The sequence below is a fragment of the Microplitis mediator genome, chromosome 10, assembly GCF_029852145.1.
Source record: "Microplitis mediator isolate UGA2020A chromosome 10, iyMicMedi2.1, whole genome shotgun sequence".
In the NCBI taxonomy this organism is placed as follows: Eukaryota; Metazoa; Arthropoda; class Insecta; order Hymenoptera; family Braconidae; genus Microplitis; species Microplitis mediator.
Genome location: NC_079978.1, coordinates 19,806,403 through 19,820,802, shown reverse-complemented (window position 1 = coordinate 19,820,802; position 14,400 = coordinate 19,806,403). Strand labels below are relative to the sequence as shown.

Here is a 14,400-nt window from a genome sequence, read left to right as displayed (position 1 = left end):
ATGACTGACATATAATATTTATACATGTAAATATATAATTATATAAATATATGTTCACATATATTTATATAAATGTATGTAAATATACATTTATACAGATATATGTTTATATATATTTGCACAAATATAAAACTAGAGATTTCAAGCAATAAAATGCTTTTTTTTAAATCTCGATACGATTATTTTTCATGAAGTTAGTCTTGCAAAAATCACTAAAAAATTTCTAAAATTTTTTTGTTCCTTTAATTTTTGGTATGAGTGTATTTTTTAAATTATTTATGTATAATAATATCGAAATTATTATAATATTGAAATTATAAGTTTATATATAAAACAAGAATATAATTTGAGATGTAATATCACATGTATATAATTACATATATTATAAATGATATGGATTATAATAATATTGAAATTTTAAATTAATTTATAAGATGAAACATATGTTGTACGTTATAAATTAATATATAAAGCGGACATATAATTTTTGATACAATATCACATGTATATAATCACATATATTATAAATTATATGGATTATTATAATATTAAACGTATAAATTATTATATATGATAAATCATATATTAATCGATATTAATAATTTTGCCACCATATATGTTCAGTTATTTACCATATATTTTTTTATATATTATCGACAGTATATGGTTTTTTCATACGGGTGTAGTCATTGTACAATCGATTGTCTTAAAATCTTAGAAAAAAAAAAAATTATTAGAAAAAAAAAAATTTAAATAGTAAAAACAAATTATGGAAAAACCATTGTCTATCATTTAATCTATTGTTAGTATTTCCAATACTGATATTTTAAAAATATAAATACGATTATTTCACAATCGATTGTTTATTATACGATTTTGCAAGTTTCAAGTTGGGTTTAAATAATCGATTTTAAAAAAGAAATTGTCAAAAACATTTTTTATTACGTTTATAATAAAATTATCTTCAATATTTACATATTAGTTGACTATTACTTCGATAACCTAATCGATTTATTCAAATTAAAAAAATTACTCGCTATAAAAATGTAGATGTCTCTAGAAGTCATCCGCTTTTTATAACAAATTGTTACCTTACATTTAAAAAAAAGGCAATAAGTTTTTTTGTGCCGCTTGGGATCAGAATCAACTAGCAGGTGTGGCTTTTAAATTTTGAAAGATATGAGTCAAAAATTCGATTGTCATAATCGATTGTTATACAGTCGATTGTGCAACTATACAGTTGTTTCAAGAAACAATCGCTTTTTTTGAGTTTCAAATAATCGATTATTTGGAAACGATTAATCGACTCTATCGATTATTTCAGTTCGATTATAATCGATTGTCGACAATCGATTATTTTATTCGATTGTTGCGACACTCACGAAAATACTAGACCTTTCGTTTTCCATAAGTGTTTATTAGTATCTTTTTCCGTATGGGTACTGGAAGAGTCAAATAAAATTAGAAAATATCAAATTTCCATCATCTAATGAATTTATGAAGTGTTAAAAATATATTACACACATATGCAAGTGTACACGGAACATTGGCGTGAGCAAAGTTTATGCATCAGTTGTAGGTAGCGCGCTTTCAAGTTTCACTTGCCGGTTTTCGATTCAAACCGAGTAAAAAATTGATTATTTCTACTCGAGATATTTGAAACATTTATTGAAAAAATGAAAAGTTTGGCGTTGGAACGTTGAACCCGACTCAGTAGGCTATAAATTCATTGAATTTTATTATTTCCAATAAATGCTAGGCTTCGTAGATTCAGTTGTCGGATAATTAAAAGTTTACTTCACTTTTATAAATCTGTGAAAAAAAATTCTATTGGCAGAATATCGCCGCCAATTATAGCTGACAGAGCTGCACAACTGACAAAAGGTTCAAAAGTTCAATTATTTGTTTCGTGCGAGCTCAAAACATTCAATGAACTGAATATCATGGGTCGGAAAATTTGATCTGATTTTAGTCTGACTAGACTGTATTTGGACTAATTGCCTGTCTTTAAATTTTTGTCAAAATTTTAAGCTGTTTTCGGTCTAAAAACAAAAAAAGGCAAAATATTTTGAGAAAAAATCTAATTTTGATCTAGAAGCGGCTAAAACCAGACTAAAAATTGTTGAGAATAAGTCTGAGAATAATATAAATACGAAATTGTAAGGGCCCGCATGAAAATATCATATATGGTAAACATATATTACAAAATATATGTTACAGATATAACTATATATGTGACAATTCATGAAATCTGATATAGAACTATATATATATTTTGGCCGATTTTATTATATTTCTACATATGTTTTCTCTTATATGATTTCATATATTTCCATATAACTTCAATATATTATTTATATATTTGAAAACTCATAATTTTAATGTATTCAAAAATAAATGTTATTTATAGATGGAAACAAATAAGAACACATATATAATTAATCCTTCTATGGCACGATGTATGTACCATGTATTTAACTTTATAAATTTTTGTATATAGAACCATATAAATCTCCCCATATATGTAAGAATAAATAAAAGATATTCTTTTCTGTCTTCCTCTCTCTGTTATAAGATTCAAACATTGTGTTCAGAATATATATATATATATATATATATATATATATATATATATATATATATATATATATATATATATAAATATATATATGTGCTAGCTTACAAATTTACATATATAATTATTAATATATGTAATACATATGTGTGCTAACTTATAAGTTTACATATATGATTATAAATATATATAATACATGTATTAACTTATAAACTTACGTATATAATTAATTATATTAAAACTTACTATAATATATATAAGAAAATATATATTGTTTTTGGCCACTTATATGGTCCCATATTGATTATATATTTTTTCATATATATTTATCATATATGGTATTTTTATGCGGGGGCAAAACTCGATAGAAATAACTTAAAATTTTTAGTTGATTTAAAGCAGTTCAAATTTTTCGATCCGGAATGACTTATAGAAGTGATTGGATGTCAGCTAACCGGTATTGAATTTACCTCTCAGTCTTAATGTACAAGATGAAGTTTCATACATCAAAGGATAAAGTTTTATTACGAATGGGAACAACTGCAAATGCATTCATCAACTACCCGAATTTCGAAGGCAAAGGCCGTACGGCCGTTTTCTTCTTTGTGCCCTGGTATGGTTGGGGTTATACATGATATCTTCCAAAACTTATCTATCAAGGAAATTACAGAATGAGTCGAAAATGCAGCTATAGCTATAGCTAAAGTTATACAAGTCAATAAATGCTCCAGACTCTGTTTAGTTTAATATGACATTAGCCACGGGACAGGTGAGACTAAACTAAATCGTCATTTCCAAAGTTAATTTCGCGGCACAGAGAAACTATTGGAAATATTGATAAACACCACCGACAACACACATGTTCAATTAGCGTCACTCCCCTACTCAAGTCGACATCACCAACGGTCGCATTACTAACAACAGTAGCGGATTCGTGTAGCCCATTAATTCTTCCTAAACCCATTCATCTCAGTATACAGAAGTAGAAAACCGAGTGGAAATTAAGTGAAACAATAAAAGAATAGGTATACAATATTATTAGGAAAGGAGGGGCAAAACGGGATAGGGGGGGGGGGGGGGCAAAAATTTTATAAAAAAAGTTTGTTTTATAAAATGGTCATTATTTTATTGTTTCAAGGTAATTTGGTAGCCGCATTCCGGAGTCAAAACAATGTCGAAATTGTTTTTTTTCTTTGACTTTAATCATTCAATAAAGTCCATAATAATTTACGATAATTAGTAACTATATTTTATAAGCTATAATTAATATGTAGAAAAAAATAATAATAATTTTTTTCAAATTACATAAATTATTTTGACTGCAACTAGAGAGTACCAACAGTTGTTATTTGATGAAAGTTGGTACTTCTGTTTACACTAGTTTCTTTGACAGTTTAATGTGTGTCACGTGTATGTGTAGTAAATATAACCTTATAATCCTGGGAAATTTTTGACAGTTCATGATAATACGATAAATGTTACAGACACACACAATTTAAAAAAAAAATTATTTGTAAATGTAAATAATGTACTAATCTTCGCATCTAATAATTTTTTAATTTATCAAAAACGTTAATTATTTTTTGTTTAATTTTAATAATTGAAATATAAACTTTCACGTAATCTTTAGATATCTTATTAATGATAAGTATTCATTATTATTATTTATTCAACTCTTTAGTTTGTATTTGTTACCAGTCCAGTATTTAACGAACATCATATAAATATATGTTTATACTTTGAATGTAAACAATAACTTAAATTTCGCGCGTACAGCAGAGCCGCAATTTTTTCCCTAGTATAAATAAGAGGGCGCAGAATGGGTTACAAAACAAAGACAGAAATATTTCTGTCACACAAAAAAATTAATTAAAAAAAAAACCATGTAGTAAATTGTTTCGAAATTTGGTAGGTAGATATTTTAGATATTATATCATAGACTGAATAGTTTTTTCGCCTAGGTTAACTGTGCCACTTTTTTACAAATTATCAACTTCCTGTTAAGTTGAATAAAGACAGCCATAAGAGCCCATGTATTTTTACGAAAGTTTAATTGATTATATTTTTTAAACGGTGTGGTAAAAAATTCTGGTTTTTTGTTTTCAAGAGCTTAAAAATATAATCTTTGAAATTATCATAATTAAAGTAAGGGTTAACTGTTGGAGGTTTGACTACCAAATTACCTTAAATTTCCAGAAATTTTGTTCTTTCATTTTCTTTAGGGGTTGTCCCATTTTTCCCGTCAAAAATCAAAATTTTTGTATTAACAGCAGCTGAATTTTTTTTTTTATTCACTTTAAATAATGATTTTTAAATCATTAAAAAAAAAAAAGAAGTATTTGAGTCTCCGAAAATTTGGTATTCCCTTAAGTACTCCGTTTTGTCCCCCGCCTATGACGTTTTTCAGTTCGATTTATCCATTCTAACTCAATATCCCACGTTCGAATTTCAAATTCTTCCAAGTAGTCTTCAACTTATTACTCTCTAAACATGAATAAGTGAATATTTAATAATTCTGAGTGCCAACCAAACCACTTTTTGGAATTAGTGGTTCGATTTGCACTTGGAATTAGTGAATATTCACCTATTTTCACTAATTCATGTTTAGAGAGAAAGATGAAGACCACTAATGTCTCGAGAGTCGATGATTTGCCGTCAAAGTAATTAATGTCCCCATGCTCATAAGCAATTTTAGTTCCAGTCTAGAACTAGACCGATTCATTACAATCTAATCACAAAACTACTAGAAAACTACTTGCAACTCACGTAAGATTATTTGAACAATATTCTCAATACTAATCAATACCTGAGCTTCTAGACAAAGTTTATAGTATGTCTTCTGCTGGAAAGATGCATGTTGAAGTTGAAATTAACTTAATTGGGTCTATGTCTGCCAAAATATGTAAAAAAATTGTTGTCAGTCATGTATATTCACTCGAAATCATCACAGAAGCCTTTGATGAAGTAGTATTCGACAAGCTTGTGAATAACATAAGAAACATTGGTATTCAAAAGCAGTATAACTAATACTGCTACAATATCTACAAATGGAGAAAACTTTACTTTGCAACTAATGGTAGATCATCTACCGCCGGCGTCATAAATTTAAAATAGGGTCGAGATCTCGTCTCATCATTCTTTTTTTCTTTTTCAAAATATATAGCATCGGAAAAGCCAACGCATACATTCTGCGTATCTCATCGATGAGTTAAGATTGTAACGGGGTGACAAGGGATTGGCTGCGCAAATCGACCACGCAATTGCATTAAGTCTCTAAAGCCGTCTATCACTCTTATCAATCGATTTTTCTTCTCCAATTTATTCGCGAGAGGCCTATTGGCCCTCAGTTGATAAATTATTGACAGCAGTTTGATGTATCTTTTTAACACTAATACTAAAGTGTCATTAGTGTGTTTAGTGTCAGGAGTTAGCTTAGTGTAATTATTGCATGTAGTGTTCTTAGTGAGTGTTGTAGTTTTAGTGTCATAAGCATGTTGCACTTATTTCTCAGTATCGATGGTGTAACTCGATAAAAAAAAAGTTGGATCCAATTATATATATTTAGGAATATTACTTGTACTGATTAATTAATGTTTATTAATTTTTTATCGATGAAAAATTATTCGCCATTACTGGGACTCGAACCTGGATCCTTCTCCATATCAGCTAAAGCTTGTGCCACTCTGCCAACACCATGGACTCAATAGTTACGACTATTTTGATAGTGTATATTTACTGTAGAAATCTTAACAATGAACAGTGCAAATGATATTAATTATGATGACTGAGCAATTTATAAATTTTTACTGTATTTACATAGAGATTAAATATAAAATTTTGAGGTTAGAGTTTGTTTTTATTTAAAACATGATCGATACTGACATCACTTTCAATAGTAATGTAGACTTACTAATCAGACTACTCATGATTACTAATAAAACTATAACCTTTCAATAGTGTTCATAATTTTTTTTTTAAATTCCCGCTAAGAAAATCGATGATTTTCGAAAAATTTGGGAAGTTATTGTTTTCATCCCGATTTTCGAAAATTGGGTTTCCATCAGATGTCGAAGTTTTGAGGTCCTAGGAAGCTATTCTGTCTATTTTCAGAATGATGTCCGAGTGTCTGTATATGTCTGTGTGTGTGTGTAAATTCGTTGTAACTTTTTAACTAATGAACCGATTTGAACGGTTCTTGCGGCAATCGAAAGAGCTTGTTGGACAACAATTTTCCTAAAAATTTCATATCATTTGATCAAGTAGACTCGAAAATATTGGCGAATTACGAAAAAAAATTTTTTTTTTTGAGTTTTTTAGTGATTTCTCAGAAACGACTTGAACGATCGACTCCAAAATCTGATCAGCTCTAGAACTCAATAAAACACGTCGATTGCCGCCTCAACCATCAAAATCAGTTAATTCGATCGCGATATATCGTGGGAGAAAGAAATGCTAAAAAACGGTTTTTTTCGAAAACAATGGCATACAAAAGTATTTTCGAGCTTGAAGAGCTCGAAAATGTATTCACAACAATGTTTCCGAGCTCCTTGAGCGGGAGGTTTTAGGGCTGGCCCGTAGGGTCAACCGATAGACAGATTTTTTTTTTCCGTAAGGGTATCTCCTTAATAATTAATTAAATTCCCTTGTTGTCTTGAACGTAAACCATAAACTTAAATTTGACCCAAGTCCTGCGATACTTAACTTCCTAGAATTAGTAGGGCGATCGATTACACAAACAATGACATGAATACACAGTAATTAGAATTGCGCCTTGAATGGACTGCAAGAGGAACCAAGAAAATCATTGCGCATTTCCGATTACTTATTTAACTATGGAAATTCGTATTATATGCTTGAGCTAATTGCCATGAATACTGTAAATTTTTATTAGTTATGAGTGTAAAAATAAATTAGTAGTTCGTGATTGTATTTAATATATTACTAAATACATGGTAGAGTAATTGGAAGCCTTGTCGTCTCTTTACATAAACAACTAAAGAAATATAAAAATAAAACTTGAGGATAAAGGTAAATGCCATCGAGAAAAGATCTAAGGTGGTTTGGGCGTGAGTATGTAGTCAAAGTGCACTGTCTTCCCACAGAGAGTAGAATGTGAGACTCTCATCAGACGAGAGATAAAATAGGATACCTTTCCCCTGATCTTGCTCCACACTCAAGTGCTGAAGCTGAAGCACTTACCAGTCGGCATCGCTTCAAAGATTGCGCCACTTTTTTGCGTAATTTTTTTTTCCTTCCACGCATATTTCTCCCTCTTTGCTTGACGTGACTTTCTTCCCTCACAATATTATATTTTAACATTCATGAATAACTCAGTGTTTATTCATGAACACGGTTAATAATTTCATCAAAGTTGCTTATTCATTAGTTTTTTTTAATGGACTACACTGAGAAAAAAAATTTAATTCAAGTAGTTATTTATCATGTTTCCATAAATACTCAAAATAAGTAATTTTTTGGAAAATTAAATTGATACTTCTTATTTTAAGAAAACCGTTGCGATACTTTAGTAATAAATTTCTAGAAGCATGATTTAATTAAAGCTAGCAAATATTTCTTCAATTTAGTTGATACCTTTTCAAATTTATTACAATTGAAAACTTCAATAAAGCAATTATTTGGTTTAATAAAAAAAAGGAATTGAAGAAAGATATAATTAAGAATTAAAAAAAAATTCTTGCACTAAGAAAAAATTTTTTTTTTATAACAAAATAAAATTTCTCATTGGCATTGATAAAAATATAAAATATATTAATTTTTTCGAGAGCTACTTCTATAAACTATTATATTTTTAAATTTTATTATTTTGTTGTGTAAATTAATATTTAAGATGACAGGCATCGGTGAATATCTTAAAAGTTTATTAGAAACGTGATTACTAATATGTCACCGTGGCTGAGCGCGCGTAGGTCATAAGTCTCGCGTGATCGGTCTGGGCTCGAATCCTGGGTAGGGTAAAATTATTTATTTATAAAAAAAAATGTTTGTCTAGGTACAAAACTAATCCGAACAACATTAGATAAAAAAAAGACGTGTCCAAAAATATTTTTTTGATAGAATACAATTTTTTTCTTAGTAGTAAACAAGTAAATAAAATACTTGACTAAAGTTATTATTTTACTCCATTGAAGAAAATAGGAGAAGAGAGAGGGGAAAGGGGGTACCCCCAAAATTTTATGAAAAAAAAAATTTTATATTTTAAATACTTTTAAAGATTCCAAAATCATTTTTGTAAATATAATTGAGCGTTTTTTTGAATTTTTTTTGTTAAACTTTTTCAAAAATCAATTGCCAGTTGAAAAATATTAATGACTTTTGTTTTATGATTAAAATTATTAAAAATTTGTTTTTCTTCTTTTGTATCCAATAATCATGCAAAATATAATTTTTGTTCATAAAAATTACTTGCAAAAAAGTTTAACTTAATCAAATTCATTTATAATCCAGAAATTATTTTCTTATCTTTTTTAGGGAGTACCCCATTTTGCCCGCAAAATTGAAATTTTTTTTTTTTAACGGTAGCTGAAAATTTTTTCTATTTACTTTGAATATCATTTAAAAAAAAAAAGATCTAGTGTATTTGAGTCCTTGAAAACTTGGTATTTCCTTAAATACCCCGTTTTGCCCGTTCCTCTACTAATTGCTTGGCATTATTTAAGTCCCTAAAATACGAAATCCCTAAAATCGAGCATTTTTTTTTGAAAACATACATTTTTTTTCTCTCAGTGTATTTTTCCCTCTGGCTGTCAGACTTTATTTTTGATAGTAAATTTCAAATATAACGACATACTATCTATGATTCTTAATTTCTGTCTCTATAAAAAATTACCACATTTTAGATTAGTTATTACAGGTCCATGTTACAAAAAGATCAATAAATGAATTCGATTAGATAACGAATAGAAAATAGTAAAGTAAATGAAATAGTTTTTTACATCTCTAGCAAATGAAGTAGAAAGAGGTAAGATGAAACTCAACCCCGATGGGAATAGTGTGATTGTAGGAAGTAAAACACTTGGCAATATCCAACTGAAAAAATTTATCGACTATTTAGTTTCCTACAAATTAAATTATTTTTCTTCAACTCCAGTTAAATTAAAATTTTTCTCATTAGTCATCATGTTCCTCATTGCTATAAAATAATTATTATTTTTATAAATAATTATTATTTCGTTTTTTATTTTTATTATTTGAATATGTCAATAAATATAAACTGCGATATAGTAAAGTTGACTATATGTTTAGTCGAATTTCCTATCCAATATATCATATATTTTACTATCGTATTGGTGTCAATTTTCACAATTGAATAACAATAATAATAATAACTCAGTATGTCCTGAGCTGGCTAGAAATGCATACATCCAGCGTCATAATGTTGCTCTGCGAGTATTTTATTACCACCTTCGACACACACATGGTATCGATAAAACACTAGTGCTGTCTTATCTGCCAGCAGATATTCCGCGAGTTGTTGAGAATGACCGTTGCCGTATTTATTGGAACGTCGCATTCGCAACTCGGAAGATTGATCACAACAAATCTGATATTGCGCTCTTCGATAAAAACCACTCGTGACATTTATGTCATCGAGTTCTCAGTACCCACTGAGTACAACATCACGGTTAAAGAAGAGCATAAACAACAGATATATCAGGATCCCCGGTTCGAAATTTGCAAACTTTACCCAGGCTACCATGTCAAGCTTGTCGTACTCATTGTTGGCGTCCGCAGAGGGATGAAACAGTCTTTTGTGTCTGCATTGGCTAGAGTACCAACTTGTTCGTCGCAAGTTGAGTTTCTGGCATCGCGGATGCAGAAGGCTGTTGTCCGCGGATCCTTGCGTCTACTTAGGCAACGGACCTTGGCCTGCTGCGATTGCTAACCATCTTGTTGATTGAGCGTCGCAGCAGTAACGGAAAGCGCTCAGGTGCTTTCTTAGTAGAAGTGGACTACTGGGAATAAACCCCGAGTATTTATACAAATGGAAAATAATAATAATAGTAATAAAAATTTGAAAAACTCATAAAAATTTCATTCAATGACAGTAAAATTTACTATATTGGATACTAAATTTCACTAATGCAGCTCATATTTATTGGAATACTCAAATTGTAAGAATCACTAAACATAAATAAAAATTAAATTCTCAAGGTAGTAAAATTAATCCAACTTCAATAGGGTTTTAAGTTTACAAAATAAATTGAGTAATTTTACCTCATATTTTAAAGTAAAGTTTTCTATATTTTTTTCTCTGTGAACGTACAATTTATGTATTCACTAACTGTGATTAACGATTCCAACTTGAGCAATTTGGTAAAACGTCAATATCGGGATATTAGAAATTTAGCAGTTGGATATGGATATACTAACTTTCCGAAATATAAATTATAAAGTCACATATTGTATATGCGACATTTAGATGATTATGATTTATTATGAATAATTTTTTTTTGTTTAATAGATCTTTAACCCTTGTAACTACACCCTCATACTTCGATGTTTTAACATCGGTTGGATAACACCGCTTAGCCCCACTACCGGTGTGAGTTCATTTTGGCACCGATTTTTTTCGCAGTGTATTGTTGAAGTGTATTATGGAAAAAAATCTGAAGACTGGTTCCCTCTGCGGGTCAGCCTCAAAACTTTCCGCTATTTTCGAGCTTCTTGAGCTCCTGTTAAGTAGTTGAAAATATTCAATATTATTTGTTGCTCATTAATTAGAATTATAACGAGTATTAATTGCCCTTACGGAAAACGACTAATAAACACTTAGGATCACTATTGAAAATTCAATAGTGATCATTAGTGACCGTTATTACTGTGATTAGTAAATCTTATATTACTATTGGATGTGATTAGTGTTCATTAGTACTTCGACTAATGAATCTTGCAACACTATTGGAAGTGATTAGTGTTAATGGTGTTGTAATAGTGTTCATTAGTCGGAGTACTAATGGATCTTGCAACACTATTGGAAGTGGTTAGTTTTGAATAATGTTCTATTAGTGTTCATTAGTCGGAGTAATAATGGATCTTGCAACACTATTGGAAGTGCTTAGTTTTGAATAATGTTGTATTTGTGTTCATTAGTCGGAGTACTTATGAATTTTGCAACACTATTGAAAGTGATTAGTTTTGAATAATGTTCTATTAGTGTTCATTAGTCGGAGTACCAATGGATATTGCAACACTATTGGAAGCGATTAGTGTTCATGGTGTTGTATTTGTGTTCATTAGTCGGAGTACTTATGAATCTTGCAACACTATTGGAAGTGGTTAGTTTTGAATAATGTTCTGTTAGTGTTCATTGGTACGTTGGCTAATCAATCTTGCAACACTATTGGAAGTTCTTAGTTTTGAATAATGTTCTAGTAGTGTTCATCAGCCGGAGTACCAATGGATCTTGCAACACTATTGGAAGTGCTTAGTTTTGAATAATGTTCTATTAGTGTTCATCAGCCGGAGTACCAATGGATCTTGCAACACTATTGGAAGTGGTTAGTTTTGAATAATGTTCTGTTAGTGTTCATTGGTAGGTTGGCTCATCAATCTTGCAACACTATTGGAAGTGATTAGTGTTAATGGTGTTGTATGAGTGTTCATTAGTCGGAGTACTAATGGATCTTGCAACAATATTGGAAATGCTTAGTTCTGAATAAGATTCTATTAGTGTTCATTAGTACTCTGGCTAATGAATCATGCAGCATTGTTGAAAGTGATTAGTGTTGTATTTGTGATCATTAGTACTCCAAATACTGAGTCTGGCAGCACTATTGGAAGTGACTTGTGTTAAATAGCATTTTATTAGTGATCATGAGTACTCTGATTAGTGAATCTTACAATATTACTGGAAGTGATAAGTGCTGACCAAGTTTCAATATTGTTCATTAGTAATCCGAATCAGTATTACTCTACTGTGAAATTCAAATTAACGACACTCAACGAACTTATGGCACAAAACGCACTAATTACACTAAACCACCAGTGCGCGAAAAAACTAAAGCATTAGTATTTCTCATTGGTACTGATTAGTTTTTTCCGTAAGGGTGATGGTTCGACATTTGAAAAAGTCCTCTAGAAAAATTTTTTCAATCCTCAACTAAATTATATTATATTCCATTAACGTACATAGTCATTGAACTATTCCAAGTTTAAATTGATTGTCAAACTTCGCAACGTACGATGCTATTTTTGTTAGTTTGCACGAACGTAATTACTATACTTTCGTTAATTTTCTTGGGGTCTCCATTCGAGTAAATCGACTTTTTTCGTATTCACTTCCATTCCATTATCTTCATAATCCCTTATCGTTTTTGAACTAAATCAGTCATATGATTTAATTATTTCATCAAGAATTATTAACAAAATTATCCAGGTGTTTAATATTTCCGATTCTAACCTAGTCAAAATCAATAAGCGCAATCATCTAGATGGAAGAATTTCTATGGCGATTTATTGTTAATAAAAGTAAAAAGAAAAAAAAAATGAACTTATGGAATAAAAAAAAAAAGTTCCTCATTTTTCTTCAGTTTATTGATGCAGTTTTTTTTGCATTGTTATATCGATTGAAGACCTAATCAGTAAACGCAATAAGAAAAAAGAAATGAGAAAATTGCATCTTTGAAATGCTAAGGCAGTTAACCTTTTTAACCCTCATCTCTTCATCTGCTGTGGGTAATAAAAAAAAAAACGATGATCGGAATGAGTCCGGAAAGAATTCAAATAGCAAAAAAGCATGATTAAGGTGATGAACTTTGACAATTTTAACGTTCTTTAGCGGAAGATTTGGTGAACACATTTACCAGAGCTGTAAAGTGAGTACTTACCGAACTTGTTATATGATAACTAAGTTGTAGAAAAGTGGAAATGCAAAAGTGTACAGAAAGAAAAAAAATGAAGAGAAACTGTCGAAGATTTAGACGATATAGCAAAAACTTGTTGTGACTTTCATGAAATCCGGGAAATACTTTGAAAAACTCTGACTTTCATCGCAAATAAGAGATTCGTTACTGTATGAACTTCAAAAGATTGCACTGACTTGTTGAAAATTTCTTGTTTTACTTGTGTCATTACTTTTAAAATATTTTTATCCGTCCTATCTTAAATTTCCATCAGTAAAGTGAGTTGTTTACTTTTAAGTACTGTATCAAAAGACTTCTTTGACTTAAAAAATAAGCTTTGGCTTTGATAATTTTTTTTTTTTATATTTAATTTAGAGAAATGACTCATTAGCTTGGTTTTGTAAGACAAAGAACGGGATGATCAGCTGAAATCATTAACTAAAAACATTTGGGAAATCCACAAGTGCCTACACGAAAAAAAAAACATTCTCGTAAAATTTACGAAGTTAACGTCGTGACCCGAGTAAAAATAAACGAGGGCGTCCTTGTTTTAAACTAGGCGGTAGCTAGCGAAATCGTGGCAGTTATAGGGATTGTGCGCCACCTATAATTAAAAAATTGTCATTGCATACGCCTATGTTCTGTCGACGTTAATGTATATTTATGCTTACATAATATACTGAATAACCTCAAATTCGTTATTAGACATTGCTATTTCGGATAGTCATAATTGAAGGCGATCATTAGCAAGTGATAATTATAAGAAGTTGCTATAAGTAAAAAAGCACAGGGTCGAATAATAAATACCATTTAACTTTTTTCTTCTGAGAAATCTGCCTTTCATTTAGTCTGTCAGATTGCATGTCTTAGTATACAATCAACTATTAAAGGTAAATGCTAATGAGAAATGTATTTTTCAATCTCAGCATTTGAAATCTTTTCCGACCTATCTTAGCCATTACA

The 14,400-nt window shown here is 29.9% G+C and overlaps 1 protein-coding gene across 11 annotated transcripts in view; it reads right to left on the bottom strand.

The window, feature by feature from the left end:
* LOC130676567 (glutamate receptor ionotropic, kainate 2-like) overlaps positions 1-14,400 on the bottom strand; it is a 297,696-nt gene that overhangs the window by 26,018 nt on the left and 257,278 nt on the right. The gene's annotated exons all lie outside the window — the stretch shown is intronic.